Source organism: Castor canadensis, chromosome 12, assembly GCF_047511655.1.
Source record: "Castor canadensis chromosome 12, mCasCan1.hap1v2, whole genome shotgun sequence".
Lineage (NCBI taxonomy): Eukaryota > Metazoa > Chordata > Mammalia > Rodentia > Castoridae > Castor > Castor canadensis.
In genome coordinates, this window is record NC_133397.1 from 72,762,954 (window position 1) to 72,782,656 (window position 19,703).

Below are 19,703 nucleotides of genomic sequence, written 5' to 3' on the forward strand. Positions count from 1 at the left end.
GTTAAAAAACTATATTTCTGATAAAAAGTGATAGCTTATTCACTTGTTAATAGGACAGTGTTTTATCTCTTTGTGGCCATGATTTCGCTCACACATACACACACATACACACAAAACTTCCTCATACAGAATATAAGATTATGCATTTTACAATGATGAAATAAAAGTCTCAATTATATACTGGTCTTAGAGATATCATTACATACAACAAATTAACCACTGGGTTCCATGGTTCAGGATTTTCTAAATAGATTTTTATAGTTCCACAGTCATAGTTTATTCTGACATGGCTATGTAGCTCTTCTTTTGTAAGATTTACAAAGTCTATGAAAAAGTTATTTTTTTTTCTTTTATTATTCTTATGTGCATACAAGGCTTGGTTCATTTCTCCCCGCTGCCCCCACCCCCTCCCTTACCACCCACTCCTCCCCCTTCCTCTCCTCCCCACCTCCTCAATACCCAGCAGAAACTATTTGCCCTTATTTCTAATTTGGATGTAGAGAGAGTATAAGCTATAATAGGAAGGAACAAGGGTTTTTGCTGGTTGAGATAAGGATAGCTATACAGGGCATTAACTCACATTGATTTCCTGTGCATGTGTGTTACCTTCTAGGTTAATTCTTTTTGATCTAACCTTTTCTCTAGTTCCTGGTCCCCTTTTCCTATTGGCCTCAGTTGCTTTTAAGGTATCTGCTTTAGTTTCTCTGCGTTAAGGGCAACAAATGCTAGCTAGTTTTTTAGGTGTCTTACCTATCCTCACCCCTCCCTTGTGTGCTCTCGCTTTTATCATGTGCTCAAAGTCCAATCCCCTTATTGTGTTTGCCCTTGATCTAATGTCCGCATATGAGGGAGAACATACGATTTTTGGTCTTTTGGGCCAGGCTAACCTCACTCAGAATGACGTACTCCAATTCCGTCCATTTAGCAGTGAATGATAACATTTCGTTCTTCTTCATGGCTGCATAAAATTCCATTGTGTATCTTGTTATTTTTTTCAAAGAACCAACTTTTTGTTTCATTAATTCTTTGTATGTTTTTTTTGGTTTCTATTTCATTGATTTCACCTCTTATTTTTATTATTTCTCTCCTTCTATTTGTTTTGGGACTTGCTTGTTCTTGTTTTTCTAGGAGTTTGAGATGTATCATTAAGTCATTGATTTTGGGATCTTTCAGTCTTTTTAATATATGCACTCATGGCTATAAACTTTCCTTTCAGGACTGCCTTAGCTGTGTCCCATAGGTTCTGGTAGGTTGTGTTTTCATTTTCATTGACTTCCAGGAACTTCTTAATTTCCTCTTTTATTTCGTCGATGATCCATTCTTCATTAAGTAATAAGTTATTTAGTTTCCAGCTGTTTGCATATTTTTTGTCTTTACTTTTGTTGTTGAGTTCTACTTTTACTGCATTGTGATCAGATAGTATGCATGGTATAATTTCTATTTTCTTATATTTGCTGAGACTTGCTTTGTGCCCTAGGATATGATCTATTTTGGAGAAGGTTCCATGGGCTGCTGAGAAGAATGTATATTGTGTAGAAGTTGGATGAAATGTTCTGTAGACATCAACTAGGTTCATTTGATCTATTGCATATTTTAGATCTTGGATTTCTTTATTGATTTTTTGTTTGGATGACCTATCTATTGATGATAATGGGGTGTTAAAGTCTCCCACAACCACTGTGTTGGCGTTTATATATGCTTTTAGGTCTTTTAGGGTATGTTTGATGAAATTGAGTGCGTTGACATTGGGTGCATACAGGTTGATCATTATTTCCTTTTGGTCTATTTCCCCTTTTATTAGAATGGAATGTCCTTCTTTATCTCATTTGATCAATGTAGGTTTGAAGTCTGCTTTGTCAGAGATAACTATTGCTACTCCTGCCTGTTTTCGGGGGCCATTGGCTTGGTAAATCTTCCAGCCTTTCATCCTAAGCCTATGCTTATTTCTGTCAGTGAGATGGGTCTGCTGTAAGCAACAAATTGTTGGATCTTCCTTTTTAATCCATTTCGTCAAGCGGTGCCTTTTGATGGGTGAATTAAGTCCATTAACATTAAGCGTTAGTACTGATAGGTATGTGGTGATTCCTGTCATTTAGTTGTCTTAGTTGTTTGAAGGTTTGATTGTGTGTACCTAAGTTGAGGTTGAAAATGTTATTTAAACCACTTCAAATTTATGAGAAAAAATCATGTATAATATGACCAAGATTCAAATTCGAATTTGTAGAACAATAAATATTTAAGTGCATATTAATTTATGAATGGGATATTGATAGGGCAAAACCAGAATAAGCAAACATTAACTACATTGCATCTACATGCTTATATGTAAGGTCAGTGTTTTAGAGTCCCACATTTTTTCTTGGTTGCCAAGATGTTTTCTTGCCTCTGGATAGTTCTCCACATGTCATACAACTCCTCATATCTTCAGATTACTAAAGTCTGCTTCATTACCTAAGAACCCAAATGAAAAGATATTGTAACCTTTATTCTATTTTCCTATCACATATATCTTTAAATTTTTTCAGGGTTTCATAATTTTTAATTTCATAAGTTTGTATTTGCCTGGTTAATATATGGTTTCTTTCCTTACTTCCCCATAAATTCTATGAGGATCAAAATATTCTGTATCAGGTCTGGCACAGACCCTGCTCAAAACAGGTCCTCAATAAACATTTCTTAAATAAATATCTAATTCAATAATTATAGTAATCTCATGAGCAAACATTAACTTAGGCTATACCTAGTAGAATTGAGTGGCAGAAAGTAAAAAATGCTTTCAAATTTCTCCATTACTTGAATAGCTTTGAGTAACATGTAGTTTGGTGAACTTTCAGAAACATTACAAGATGTTGAATTAGAGAGAAAAGCTCTAGGGTTTTCTTAACTCCAAATTAAAGCTGGGACTCCTTTGAGATGTATTGACATTTTCATTGGACTTGAGGTGATCTGGTACACTATTTCTCTTTTATTTTCTGCAAATTGAATCATCACAAATGTCAGAAGATTTCTTCTTTAACCAAGGCAAGGTGCAAGTCACTCATTGTTAATCAAATGAATACAGAAGTCAGTACAATTCAGAAAAAATCATGTTTCTTGTCATGGAGAATTAGTATCTAATAAGTATGTTCAAATATCAGTCTCTATTTGTGGCAGATGAGGGAATAGATGTATTCTTGTTCCACTTGAAAGCATTGCTGCCTTTAATCTTCAGATACTGGTGCACAAATGATGCCTAACAATTTTAATCCTAGCCAAATAATATAGAGATCCAATCAAACCTACTCTGTGAAAGAAAGTTTAAAAAAGTGACTACACATAAGAATATGTTTGAACAGGAAAAAAGAATATAAAAACACAAGCAACAGAGTAAAAGCATTCAGTATGAATGTACTTCAAAATACACGAGAGTCATTTATTGAGAAATGATAATGAGGAAGTTTCAATACCAACAAATGACTATCTATAATCTATCTATCTATCTATGTATTTATCTATTAACCAACTATGTAGTGTATTTAAGTGATTAAGATCCAAGGAAGGATCATTACAATAAAATGAATAAGCCTATTTTTAAGGATAATATATCTATTATTCAGTTTTAACTCATTGTGTACTACTGTTGGATGTGTTTTGTCCACCAGGGTTTCTGGCCCACAGCGTAGCAGTGTGGAATGTGATGGAAATTTTAAAAGATGAAGTCTAGTTGGATATACTTAAGTCATTAGTGATGCTACACTTAGAAAAGAATGCTGATCTCCTGGAGTGAGTTCTCAGGAGAATAAGTTGTTAGAAAATCGTGAGACTAAACACTGAAATTTTCTCTGGTTTATTGTTTCTCAATGTGATCTCTCACTTTCATATGCATGCTTGCCAGGAGGCTTTCACTAGCACTGAAATGGTACTAGCACCATGGCCTTGAATATTCAGAATTCTGAGGTACATAAAACTCTTCTCTTTATAAAGTAACATGCCTCAGGTGTTTTCTTAAAGGAATGAAAATTGGACTAACAAATACATTAACTACATTCAAATATGTGTCTACTTTCTATATCCAAATATACTATGAAAGAAAAGGGAATACTTTAGAATTAATAGGCATAGACAGTGACTTCCTAAATTGAGCTCAAATGGTTCAGCAACTAATAGAAAGGATTAACAAATGAAACTACATAAAATTAAAAATGGTTCTGAATAAGAGAAGAAATGGTTTCTACATTGAAGAGGCTTCCCACACACTGGGAGAAAATAATTTTCAGCTATCTATCTGACAAGGGATAAATAATGAGAATATACAGGACATTCAAAAAACTCAACTCTCAAAAAAATCAATGACCCAAAGGACAATTGGGAAATGAACTGAAAAGAGCTTTTTAAAAGGAAAATGTCCAAATGACCAAAGCCACACATGAAAAATTTCTCAACATTCCTGACTATAAAGGAAATGGAAACCAAAACCACATTAAGATTTCACCACATTCCTTGTAAAATGGTTGTCATCAAGAACACAAACAACAACAAATGTTGGCAAGGATGTGGAGGGAGAAAAAGGAACTCTCATACACTGCTGATGGGGATGCAAATTAGTACAACCACTAAGGAAAACAGTATAGAGGCTCCTCAAAAAACTAAAAATAGAACTCCCATATGATACAGCAATTTCATACCCAAAGGAATGTAAGTCAGATTATAATAAATGCATCTGCACACTCATGTTCATTGAAGCAATATTCACAATAGCGAAGGTATGGAAACAGCCAAAATGCCCAACTACTAATGAATGGATGAAGAAAATGTGGTATTTATAGACAATGGAATTTTATTCAGACACAAAGAATGAAATTTTGTTTTTTGCAGGTAAATGAGTGGAACTAGAGAACATCATCTTAAGGGAAGTTATCAAGGTTCAGAAGACCAAAAACCACATATTTTCTATCATATGTGGAATACAGACCTAAAAAACTGCAGCAATATTATGAAAAACATGTCACACTAAGGGGAAGTCACATGTGAGAGGGATAGTGTAAAAGACGGAAGTTAAGATGGTGAATACGGTTGATGTACTCAATACAATAATGAATATACAACCTTTTTCATGTTCCATTATTATTATTAGTACATCATCACCATCATCATCATTTTAGGTCTAAGTTCCACAAATGTGCTGAAATTTTGCCCATTTCTGGACTTTCATTTGTAACCCTGCCAAGACTGAGAACAGGTTTTTGGGAGTGTTGGTCATTCTATTAGCCTGATTTCTGTTTGACATTGTCCACAGAGATGTCTATTAAGTATGTCCTACTTCATTCTTTGACTTTATTTGAATATTGAATGTGCAATAAAAATATTGAAATTGAATATATAATTTTTAAGTCTGCTGAAGTCACCATAAAAGTATGACAAAGGAAATAAGAAAAATAGAGGAGATGAACCAATTTGGGTTATAATACATATATACATGGAAATGTCATATGGAAAATTCCTGTGTAGCTATCTTAAACATTTTTCTCATTTTTTTAAACTTACAAAAATCAGGGAACAAGAAGGCAGAAGAGGTCTTACCTAAGGATTGGAGGTAGTATCAGTGGAAGACGGGCTGTGGGTGGAAGGGCATGGGAGGATGAATATAGTGCAAATGCTATATGCACTTGTATTGGAAAAATGCTACCCGTTGAAACAATTCCAAAAATGGAGGAAGGGAGGATAAAGGAGAATGATAGAAGGGGTGAATTCAAGTATATATTTGATATATTATAACCATTTATAAATACCACAATGCACCCCCACCCAGCACAAAAATAAAAAAGGACAAATATACTATGTTAATTATTACTCAGTACCAGGTGTCATATCTTTGCATACCATTTTTTTGTCAGCTATCAGAATTCCCATGTCACCTTCAGTTGTTAAAACAAGTCCTACTGAAACTTAAAAGTTCAAATAAAAACCAGACTTAAACAACCATGCATGCTAAGCTTTCACTACCTGAAATAGACCACTGGACAGGTTTTGTATTCATCCTTGCAATTAAATAGGATGATAGTTAGATCTCTAATAATTTCCCCTTTTCATGCAGAAGTTCCATAGCTGATTTATCTTTGTAATGAAGAAGTGAGGGGAAAGATCTCTTTTTATTGCTGACTCATGAGTCTTGTGGGTTTTTTTTTTTTTTTTTTTGCTTGCTAATGCTTTCTCTCTAAGAAATATAGATTGACAACTCATATGTGGACTTTTGTCAGTGATTTCTAAATGTTGACTGCCTTGTGTGGTATATGTGCCATATATTTGAATTACCTTTGGGAGAAGAGCACAGCCTCATGAAGTAGAAAACTTGCTTCTATAAGGCCTCAAGAACAATACTGCTAAGTGATTTAGCCCAACTACTTTCCATAGAGTTTAAGTGACCCCACTGGAAAGAATGGCCTAGCTCTTCTGAATGTCAAGAAGACAGGCTACGTACTATCTTTTTTTTTTTTTTACAATTGTACAAATTAAACAACACTGAAAGATAAAAGGATAGTCTACAAAGCTGTGTTGATCTTTAGTAGCCTTGTCAAATAAGAGTAAATGCTAATCTTCCTTATATTGCAAATATTCCCAGTCTCCATGAATTATTTTCTTGGGATATTTTTCATTTGGCTTTTTTAGGTCAATAGATTAGCAGTCCACCTGAGAGAATTCACTGGAGTTAACATGTATTTTTATGTACAAATCAGCAACACTACATTTAATGAATCCATACCAAAGGGATTGTTTTAGTATACAGATGGTTATGTGTAAGTTATGGAAACAGCCAAGATGCCCCACTACTGACGAATGGATCAAGAAAATGTGGTATCTATACACAATGGAATTTTGTGCAGCCATGAAGAAGAACGAAATGTTATCATTCGCTGGTAAATGGATGGAATTGAAGAACATCATTCTGAGTGAGGTTAGCATGGCCCAAAAGACCAAAAATCGTATGTTATCCCTCATATGCGGACATTAGATCAAGGGCAAACACAACGAGGGGATTGCACTTTGTTCACATGGATAAAGCGAGAGCACACTTGGGAGGTACGAGGATATAAGTAAGATACCCAAAAAACTAGATAGCATTTGTTGCCCTCAGTGCAGAGAAACTAATGCAGATACTTTAAAGTGACAGAGGCCAATAGGAGAACAGAACCAGGAACCAGAGAAAAGGTTATTTTGTGAAGAATTAATTTAGAACGTAACACACATGCACAAGAAAGCAATGCAAGTCAACTCCCTGTATAGCTATCCTTATCTCAAATAGCAAAAACCTTTGGTCCTTCCTATTATTGCTTATACTCTCTCTTCAACAAAATTAGAGATAAGGGTAAAATAGTTTCTGCCTGGTAGTGAGAGGTAGGGGGGAGAGGGAGAGGGTGAGGGGGTGTTAAGGGAGGGGGTGGAGGGAAGGGGGGAGAAATGACCAGAACATTATATGCACATATGAATAAAAGAAAAAAAAAGAGAAAATGCAACATATGACAGTATGCTAATGAAAAGAATTAGAAAATAGGGAGGTAAAAATTAAAGGAAAATGCTTGAAAAATAGAGAATTTAGATTAGGTAACATGTTAGCTTTGCTTTGAAGCAGTAAACTGTTACCAAGATAGTCAGTTGATTAAAAGCAGGGATTGACAAACATGTTTGTAAATGAACAGATCAGAGCCTTCAGACTTTTGGTCTACATATGGTCTTTGTCACATAACTTTTGTTCTATTTTTCTTTACAGCCTTTATAAAATGTAAAATAATAAGTAAATTCTGAGCTTGAAGGCCTAATAAGAATAGACCATAGACAGGATTTGGCATGTGGACCAGTTGTATTTTGAAACTCCTACACTAGAGAAAATGTATGAAGTTATCAGTGAATGTATCAGGTAAAGAATAGAGAAAATGTTTCATTTCTTAATAAAATTGATATTATATTCACTTACAATACCATTAATAATGTTGAGATATTCTTCAATGACACAGAGGGCTCATTAGCTACAATATACCCCCCTCATTGTCTGATTCTGATTCTGTGGGAGATCTGATAAACAGTGTGAGTTATAGATTTGCAAATTTATTCCTTTTGGTTGGAAAAAAAACATGTCCACTACACTCCCTTATGATAAAGAATTAAACAAAGTATGACTTTTTCTCTTCATAGTTCTTATCTTCCTATTTATTTCAATATCTTTGCCCAATAAACACATCTGTGCTTTGGCTTCTCTTTGTAGCTATTTGTAAAATAGTATTTCTATTTAATTTACTGAAAATAGCTTAGCATCTTTGTAAGGTGTGCATTCTGGGCCATCTTCAGAGTAAAGTGCTGACTCATTCTAGAAATTTCATCTTCCCCAGGTAAACTTTATTAGATTTAACTTTTGTCAGGACTTTTCTTTAATAATTTCTGCATGTAGAAATGCTTACTAATTGTACTTCTCTGAGAATATGTTTGTTTGTTTGTTAGTTTTGGACCAGTGACTCTCTATGAATCCATGCTGCCCTCAAACTCACAATCCTGCCTCTGCCTCCCAAATTCTGTGGTTTCAGGTATTCATCATCATAGCCACCTCTACTTTAAAAATATGGTTAGTGAAAGACAAATATTCTTACTACTGTGGAGCATCAATGCAAATTTGACTAATTCAAAAGAGAAGAAAAGATGTCTACCATGTTTATCAGTACCATGTATATAGATATCTAGATATATCTATAGATCTTTCTTTATCTATATACATATATATATATGCCAAAATAACCCTCAAAAACTTCATATTATCCAATCTCCTCCATTTGCACAATAGTTTTCTAGGTTATTTTTTTATGCCTAGTGTTAAATTGTTTTCAATTTCTTTCAAAAGAGATAAGCATAGACAATGTAAGCAATCTATTTCTACATTATTAGCTCTATTCAGCCTTCCCGCTATCCTTCTGTGGTTAGTTAATATTTGAAACTAAGAACATACCCTAAGTATATACCAGAAGTTCGCCGACATTTGAATTCAGCCAGTATTCCTAAAAACATTTCATCCGTCTAGTTAGTATGGATGCTTTGTTATTTAGATAATGGGAATTATTTTACTGATTAAAAAGAATGTGCTTTAAAAATTCTGAATTGGATAGGAATATTGCCCAAATACCTCTGCTCTTGCCTAAACTAGAGTTAAGAATTAAGTATGTCAGCTCATGGTCTTCTTGGCTTAGAGTTGTTTTGCTTTCTTTTGTTTTATAAAGTTTTCTTTAATTATATTTCCTTGGACATTGAATAATATGCATTTAAAATGTTTATGGTGGTACAGGCATGCACAATCTTTTAAGAGACATTAAGCAGTAAAGTTCTTATATGTTGACCATATTTTCTTATATATAATATATTACTTTATCTTAATTTAAATTGTTCTTCATAATACATTTTTTGTCTGCAATTTTCTTCAAAATCTCTTCAATGGCATCTATATCTAAAATTTACGGCATATAAAGACAAATGCAATTTAAAAATATGAACTTTAATGTTCTTTATTGAAAATAAGGAAAGAGATTTTTCTTCATTCTTTTTTCACAGAAAATTTAACTTGGAAAAGTGTGCTTATACATGCTTTCTCCTCTCTTTGACATGTTTATAACACTTTTGAAAACCAGACAGACCTTTTAGCAGCCTTATGATACAGGAATGTCTTTTTCTCAGACATGGGAGTCAGGTCCTTGGAATTCAAATACAGAACAAAATCATCCATCTCTCCCAGATTTTGTGGTAGAAACAAACATGACACTTGAAAACATGTATATGCTTGTCTATATCTGTTTCACAATTTAAAAGCATGAGATTTGCATTTGAAAATTCATAGAAGACATATGATACACATCACATTCTGGTTTAATGTTTCTTAAATAAGTTTGTTTTTCTCTACTATCTTAGTGGAGAGGATTTTTAGGTTAGGAGAACATTTTATTTTAATTATTTTGCTCCAGTAGGCAATATTAAAAATTGTATTTCTTGACAATTGTGACTAGGATCTCTTTTTCATTATGATTTTGGGTTGGTAATTACAAATTACTAATAATATGTAACAATGTTTTGGACTTCTAAATATATATCTAGTCAAGTTAAATTGATGTGCTTCATAACTTTTCTACAAATATTATTATATGCATTGTTATCTCATTTGCATGTTCCAACCATGTTCAAACTAACAGGTTTATTTACTGTGGCTTTTATTCCCTTTAAAACCATGTTTTCTTAATGTATTAGTCCCTATCTTGGGCAATTGGGTTGTCACACGTGAAGTTTGCATTAGGAATTGCAAAATTTCTTCATCTCAAAATACTATGGCAAGGATTATTTCTGTTTCCTTACCTGCTTCTTTTTTCTTTCTCCTTTTATTTTATTGTTTTTACATTTACTTACACGCATATACATTGTTTGTGCCTCCTGCTCTCCAACCTCCCCCACCCCAATCTCCCTGCTTCCAAGCAGAATCTGTTCTGCCCTCTTCTCCAATTTTGTTGAAGAGAAAACATAAGAGATAATAAGAAAGACATAGCGTTTTTGCATGTTTGAGATAAAGATAGCTATACAGAGAGATTCCTAACATTGCTTCCATGCACTTGTGTATTGCAACCCACATTGGTTCATCTTTACTGGACCACTTCACTACTTCTTGGTCCTCTACCCATAGTGGCCTCAGTTAATTTTAGATTACTTTATTCACGCCTCAACAGGGAGCACATCAACCACATTCAAGTTTTAAGTTTCCTTTCCTTTCCCTAGGTCTCCCATGCATGTTCTCCCCTTAGTGTATGGCCCATGTCCAATAATATGACTTTATTTGTTTTGACTCTACAATCTGCATATGAGAGAGAATACATGATTTTTGGCCTTCTGAGCCTGGCTAACTTTGCTTAAGATGATGTGCTCTAGTTTCATCCATTTACTTGTGAATGATAAAATTTCATTCTTCTTTGTAGCTGAGTAAAATTCCATTGTGTATAGATACCACATTTGCTTGATCCACTCATCAGTTGTGGGGTATCTTGGCTGTTTCCATAGCTTGGCTATTGTAAACAGTGCTGCAATAAATATGGGTATCCAGGTGCTTTTGTTATAACTTGAGTAGCATTCCTTCAGGTATATCCCTAGGAGTGGTATTGCTGGATCATACGGCAGATCTATGTTTAACTTTTAAGGAGCCTCTATGATGTTTTCCATAGTGGTTGTACTAGCTTACACACCCACCAGCAGTGTATGAGGGTTCATTTTTCCTCACATCCCCACCAGCATTGTTGTTGGTGGTTTTCTTGATGATAGTCATTCTAACCAAGGGTGAGGTGGAATCTTAGTGTGGTTTTGATTTGCATTTCCTATGAGGCCAGGGATGGTGAGCATTTTTTCATGTATTTTTTGGTTATTTGGATTTCTACCTTAGCAAAACATTCTGTTTAGTTCAGTTGCCCAATTCTTTATTGGTTCATTGATTTGAGGGAAGTTTAGAATTTTGAGCTCTCTATATATTCTGGTTATCATTCCTTTGTCTGATATATAGTTAGGAAATATTTTCTCCTACTCTGTGGGTGGTTTCTTCAGTTTAGAGACAATTTCTTTTGTTGTGCAGAATCTTTTTAATTTCATGTAGTTCTATTTGTCCAGCCTTCTCTTAGTTGCTGGGCTGATGGAATTCTACTGAGGAAGTCCTTGCCTATTCTTATTGTTTCCAGGGTATTCCTTGCAATTTTGTGTACTAACTAAAAGGTTTCCAGTCTGATATTAAGGTCCTTAATCGACTTTGAGTTGATACTAGTACAGGGTGACAGGTATGTATTTACTTTCAGTTTCTTGCAGGAAGATAGCCACTTTTCCCAGCACCATTTGTTGAAGAGGCTGTCTTTTCTCCATCATATGTTTTTGGTTCCTTTGTAGAAGATAAGATGGGCATAGTTGCATGAATTCATTTCTGGGTTCTCTGTTCTGTTCCACTGGTCTTCATATCTGATTTTGTGCCAGTGCTGTGCTGTTTTTATTGCTCTGGCTCTGAAGTATAGTTTGAAGTCAGGTATTGTGATACCTCCAGCATTGTTCTTTTTGCTCAGTACTGCTTTGGCTACCCACTGTCTTTTGTGTTTCCAAATGAACTTTAGGGTAGACTTTTCAATCTCAGTGATGAATGTCATTTGAATTTTGATGGGTATTGCGTTGAACATGTAGATTGATTTTGGTGATTTTACTATGTTGATTCTACAAATTCATGAGCATAGGAGATCTTTCTGTCTTCTGTAGTCTTCCTTGATCTCTTTCTCCAGTGGTTTGTAGTTCTTGAAGAGGACATTTATGTCCTTCATTAAGTTTACACATAGGTATTTAATCTTTTTTGAGGCTATTATAAATGGAGTTGTTTTCATATATTCTTTCTCAATTTGCTCACTGTTGATAAAATGCTACTGATTTTTGTAAGTTGATTTTATATCCTGCTACATCGATAAAGCTGTTTATTTTATTTTTATTTTTATTTTTTTATTATTCATATGTGCATACAATGTTTGGGTCATTTCTCCCCCTGCTTCCACCCCCTCCCTTACCTTCCAGCCAGCCCCCTCCCTCTCCCCCCCACCCCCTTGATACCCAGCAGAAACTATTTTGCCCTTATCTCTAATTTTGTTGTAGAGAGAGTATAAGCAATAATAGGAAGGAACAAGGGTTTTTGCTAGTTGAGATAAGGATAACTATACAAGGAGTTGACTCACATTAATTTCCTATGCATGTGTGTTAACTTCTAGGTTAATTCTTTTTGATATAACCTTTTCTCTGGTTCCTGGTCCCCTTCTCCTATTGGCCTCAGTTGCTTTTAAGGTATCTGCTTTAGTTTCTCTGCATTGAGGACAATAAATGCTATCTAAGTTTTTTAGGTGTCTTACCTATCCTCATATCTCCCTTGTGTGTACTCGCTTTTATCTTGTGATCAAAGTTCAATCCCCTTGCTGTGTTTACCCTTGATCTAATGTCCACACATGAGGGAGAACATACGATTTTTGGTCTTTTTGGCCAGGCTAACCTCACTTACAATGATGTTCTCCAATTCCATCCATTTACCAGCAAATGATAACATTTTGGTCTTCTTCATGGCTGTATAAAATTCCATTGTGTATAGATACCACATTTTCTTGATCCATTCATCAGTACTGGGGCATCTTGGCTGTTTCCATAACTTGGCTATTGTGAATAGTGCTGCAATAAACATGGGTGTGTGCAGGTGCCTCTGGAGTAACCTGTGTCACAGTCTTTTGGGTATATCCCCAAAAGTGGTATTGCTGGATCAAATGGTAGATCAATGTTTAGCTTTTTAAGTAGCCTCCAAATTTTTTTCCAGAGTGGTTGTACTAGTTTACATTCTACCAACAGTTTCAGAGGGTTCCTTTTTCCCTGCATCCTCACCAACACCTGTTGTTGGTGGTGTTGCTAATGATGGCTATTGTAACAGGGGTGAGGTGGAATCTTAGTGTGGTTTTAATTTGCATTTCCTTTATTGCTAGAGATGGTGAGCATTTTTTCATGTGTTTTTTGGCCATTTGAATTTCTTCTTTTGAGAAAGTTCTTTTTAGTTCACTTGCCCATTTCTTTATTGGTTCATTAGTTTTTGGAGAACTTAGTTTTTTAAGTTCCCTATATATTCTGGAAAATATTTGCCAGCTACACATCAGACAAAGGACTGAAGCTGTTTATGATGTCTAGAAGTTTTGGGGTGGAATTCTATAGCCATAGAGACTACAGAGTACTGAATATTTCTCTTCCCCTATAAGACAAATATTTAGCAGTGTTTGCACATCTGCCCAAGTCAGGCCATGAGTCTGAAATATATTTCTAATTAAATCCCCCAAATCCTCAGATCTTTCTTCAGTCCCTCTGTGTTTCCTTACATTGTAAATGTCAGAGGTTTTGAAAGGGCACATATAACTGCCAGTATGCTTCCCTGTTCAGGACTTGTCTCAAGGAGTATATGTTTTCAGAGTGATAGTCTACCCCACTCTGGTACAAGAGTCTGACACATGCACATGAGAAAGGGTTGTAAGTGAATAAGTGGGTCCATGTTTTATGGATTACTGCGGTTGATTGCATGCTTCACACTTTCTCGCTTCCCTTATTCTAATAAAGGGACATAAATATCTGAACATACAGAATCTTAGCCCTTTTCTTTAGTTTTCTGCAAAGTAAGAGTAGCTGTGGAATGCTGCTATATTTTAGGAAACCATCAATGGACCATACTTCTCTGTCTCTCAATTTATGTTAAGCAAAAAGATTCCTATTTAGAAGTCAGTGGACATTGGCTGAATGACTTGCAGTATTTTGAGTACACCCCTCAATGACTCTTCTCTGGTATGGAATATAAGGCCTGACTTCCCATTATTTCAGAGCTCTTGCTTAAAATTTGGGACCAAATACCTCATAGAAGGTTTGTATGGTTTGTTGGCAGACAAATGCTGCATGACTATTCCAGAATAAGATTTCCTACTATAAAATGGGTACTTGATGAGGTGGCATGGTGGATAACAGCCTATCAGCCCATGGGTTTAAATATATGATGCACCAAAGATACCAGCAATCAGTAATTATCAGAGTTAGTTTACCTATACAAGCAGTCATTATTTCATGTTATTTCCTGGGTAGAGAACAACTAAACATGAGTTACAGTGCTTAAAATGCAGTAAACAATTGACATACCATTGTACTTATATCTGTATATTTGTTTTAGGTTCAATTATTTAATACCTACATTTTTTGCATTTCTCTGATTCACTTCATAGAAGATAAAAATGATAAAAGATTTGTGTTTCGCTAGGAAATCACTCACTTTCCCAGCAGGCACACTCCAGCTGAGGTAATTAGGAATGCTCTGCTCACAGCTCCCTAAACTTCACTGAATTTGTGGTTTATTTGGATAGAACTTTGTCTTCGAAATTTAACTTGTTATATTTATTATTATTACCCGGTAAAGACCTTATTTTACCTGAAATTACCATTTTAAACAACATCATAGTTTTTCCTACTAATTTAATTTACTTATTTGTTAGATTTTGAAGTCTGGGCCTGAGATCATGTTGTTCTATAAATGCAGAGGGGCTTGAGCATCCTCCCTCACTCCACAGATGAAAACTCAGGGAGCATTTTGCTTGTCTGTACCTAAGAGCTTTCTATTAAACTATTACTCATGACATCTTTGGTATTAATGCTCTAATAGGCCCTAAGAATTGGAATCCCTGCAAGAAATATTGTATCACGCTGGAAATGAAAATGGTCCCCTCAAGAGCTCTGACCCTTGGCACCAAGAGTAATACTTAGCACTTAGTTTGGAGAGTGAGTTAGCTCCACTTTTTGGTAACTGGGTCTAAATCTACCTATGCATATTTCTCTACATATATCTAAAGTGGTAAAGAAAATAGCTGATACAGACCGAGTATTTTCTTCTCTGATACCCCCACCACCAACCTTACTGCTTAGGAAAGATCTTTCCATAAAGAAATGAATTATGACACCTGACTGAAAGAGATTATCACAAGTGACTATTATCTCATAAACTTCATCTGTATATGGACACACATCTCTATAATAAGACATCCCTTGTTGACTGACCACATCCTACCCCAATTTTCCATAGTCTGGGTCACCTGCTTTATGACCAGAAATCCAAGTCCCAGTGTCTTTTAGCTCTACATAAAGAATTATTTTGCCCTTCTTTGAATCTAGTATACCTGTGTGTTCAGCATGTAATGAAATTTGTGTCTGGTTTCTATTGTCAGTTTATTTTACAGAGTAAAATTACTTAATTTAAAAGGGAAAATAGCAACTTTGAGATCAACCTGAAAAGGTTAAATTGTTCTTTTTATGTCCACTGGAACTGTTTGAGTTGCTTCCTGTGTCACTTTAACATACTTCTTTCAGCATATATTTTTTTCTTTTCTTTTTTTTGAAGCATTTCCATGATTTCTAATATTGTAGGACACTCTGAGAAACACACACATGAACACACTTGTGTGCGTAAACATATTTACATAAACATATCTATTTCTGTATGTAATATTGATATTAAAATATGTCCAACTCTAACTTATTGTCACATAAATTATTATCTTTCCCATTATCAGTAAATTTTTACTCCACTTTGTTATCTAAGAATAAATAGCTCAATTTCCAGAATAATCAGAATTATTAACATTAACCCCATGAGAAACACATACACAGCTTATACGAAGTTCTCTTTGTTTTCAATTTTACTTACGTCACTCATATCCAAAGTGATTCTTTCTGTATATATTCCCCTAACTCTCAGTATATATTCCCCTAACTCCCTCATTGAAGGAGTTTCATACATTTTCTTCTAGGAATTTTAGGACAGAAGCCCTCACTCTGGGAGTCCAGATTATCCTTCCTGACATCCCAATGTGCCATTCCAAAAGACAAATAATGGTGAAGAGAAGAGAAAGTGGTTTAATCAACAGCGCCACATTGAGAAGAACAGATACAGGGGTTCACTGGCTTCAAATCCATTTTCAATGAGCTAACAGGAACTTTGAGGTTTTACAGGAGAGGAGACAGAGCTGACAAAGCAGGTGATCTTGGACATACAGCACTCTGATTGGTCATTATCTGAGTTCTGGCTCTACAAGGGGTTCTGGAAAAGTCGTTATTGCTGTCATCACTTGAAGACATTAACCTGGCCCCCATGAGGTGAATACTATTGCTCTGGAGTACAAATTTAACATAATGGTAAATTTGTAATTTGGAAGGAAATCTCATTATGGCGTGATCTGTCCTATGAGGTTCCCTGTTGCTTAGAGGTAGTTTCAAACCCTTGTCATGACGATGTTTATTGGTCAGTGCTATTATTCCTGGAATACAAGGTAACTACAAAAAAGAGAGACTCTGGAAGACAAAAGCTAAAAAGGAGAAAATACAGACAGAGAGGAATAAAATCATGTCAATTAGGCCAGTGACTCAAGCTTTCCTTCAATTTCTAATGCAATGTAATTATTTGGTAACATTCTCCAACGTTGGTGACTTAGGAAACTTTCCAAAGAGAAGAAAATCAAAAGAATGTTCTTAACTGCTTCAAGTATTCTTTATCCAACAAGTAGAGGATTTTTGTTATTTGATTGTTTATACATAAGATTAAAAATTATAGGAGAAATAAACAAGAAATCTACTTTATTACTATAAAAAGCCTGATCACATTTTTTAATGCAAAAGTCTTAAATTAATTTCCTTACAGTCTAATTTTGAATTCTAATGAATGAATAATTTCAGGAAGATAATACATGATCAAGTTAAAGAAAAATGTTCTAAACAAATTATTTTAAATCAGTAAAGTCACTGTGCATTAATGAAATACAGATTTGAATCTTTAAAGGGTAATTTCTTATGTTTGGTTTGGATGTTTTTTATCAAAATTAAAAATGTACCTATAATAATTGAAGGTGCAATCAGTGTTATTAATAAAAAATAAATAATTTCACCTTTTATAAGATTACATGATGTTTTATACAGTAGACAAAAGCTTTTAAACATTGGCTCCTTCCATGATGATAGTAACAGCAACTTCAAGATCTTTTCTTTCTAAATCCATTATGAGTTCTTGGTAGACATAATTAGTAATGCTATATTAAAATTATTTCTTAAAAACTTGGTCAATGGCCTAACAACCTAAAACTGATAGAGATCTCGTAATATGCTCTTGGTTTTATTGTAATAAGTACTTTTAACTTTAAAACCAAAACTTCAGAGAGCTTTAAAGTTAAAAGGTTCACTTGATATCTGAGTATAATTGTGTAGAAATGAGTGATCTTAGGCATACAGTGTTCTACAGAGTTAATATTAATTCCACTATAAAAACTTCTAAATACAATAAGAAGAAATGTTAAAACTTGGATATAACTGTAAGGTACTTTTCTATCATACTGGGGTTATTTTTTATAATCTTGCTCAAGAATTATTTGTTAAAGAGTAATGTTTGTCTTGCTTACTTACCATTTTATTACACATTAAATACTATAAAGCCTCATATTAAATTTTAGACTTGTATCTGATAGGAAAGATAACCCCAGAAGGTTACTGTTATGTCACTATAGAAAATACAATCAAATTTTTGCTAAAACAATCTTTAATACTTTTTTTCCTTCAAATATATTTCCTTATACAAGGATAAATCTTTTTCTAAAATGGTATGGAATCAGAGCTACAAGTTTCTCAATTCAGGGACTATGAATTAACTGAAATATCTCACATATATTCATTATATGTCCTGTGAGAGTCAAAGTTTAAGGTTTAAGAACTTTGAAGCTTGTTAAACCTGTCTCAGTCTGACCAACTCAAAGAGATTTTTTTTCCATTTAATACATTTTCTTTAAATATATAATTAAAAGAAATTGCTTGAACACATGCTTGTAAAATATTACACTGAATCACTAAAGGAAAAAATGATGCTCTATCATCATCAAAGTCTCATCCCTGTCTACAGAGATAATTATTTATTTTATGTGTATTATTTCAAATTTATTTTTAGAGTAAAAATATATTTATAACTTTCCCCTAAATATACACGTTTGTGTGTATATATGTATACACTTGTGTAGTAGAGAATTTAATCTCTTCTGAGAGATCCTTTGTCCTTGGCTCCTGGGGAGTTGTCTCTAAACTCCTTAAAGATACCTGCCTTGTAGAGGATCTTTGTTTACTTTGTTTGACATTGTACTATTCCAGAGATCCTAATGACACTAATAATGATAGGAGGTTTGTGTCACGAAGTAACACCTGATCTCAGGACCTATATAAACCTCCAAAAGGGTGGGCAGACTGAGTTCAGTCAGTTTCATCACCAATAACATTTCTGTAACCAATAACAATAAAATCTCTGGAAAACAAGACTCACTGAGCTTTCTTAGTTGACAGTACTTCACTTGTTTTCCAAGCAACATTCCAAGGAGAGTTAGCATTGTTTATAATTCTAGCAGGAGAGGAACTCTCTGCTATTATTCCATTATTGCTATTATCTTTAATTGAAGTTTTTAAAAATTCACTGAGAAAATTCCACCTAGTTCTTTTTAAAATGTATATATTTCTTCAATATTATAAAAGTTTGTACACATTTTCCAGAATTTAATGTTTTTTACATTCCTTCTTTGAATTAAACACTTATATTCTATATATATAATTCTATTATTTGTCCTTTTGTAATTAATTTCAAAGACTTATGCATTACACATTCATTTTAAAAAATGCATATTATAAAATCTTTTGGAGCATTTCATATTTAAAAATTATGGTAATCTTGAAAGTGAAGATATTATAATTTGCTTTTTAATGATCAAATCTGTTAACATTTTCATGTTTTTCATATAAGTAATGCCTAATTTAAAATTTTAACTTCTAATATAGTCATTAAAATTGTTAATATATATCAGATTATCAGATTTTATCTCTAATATAATTTATGTAGCTTTATTTATGGAAAAATTGTTCATATGGGAAGCCAATCATCTCAGAAGCTTTAGCTTCACTAATATTTCAAAAAGTAATTACACATGAATTCTTATATAAAGTATAATTTCTGTTTATGCATACATATGATTCTGGATTCTGCTCTATTTTATCATAGTATTTATCTCTTATATTAATGAAAAATCCCTCCATATTGGAAATTTTCATATGTTTTTTCATAAGTA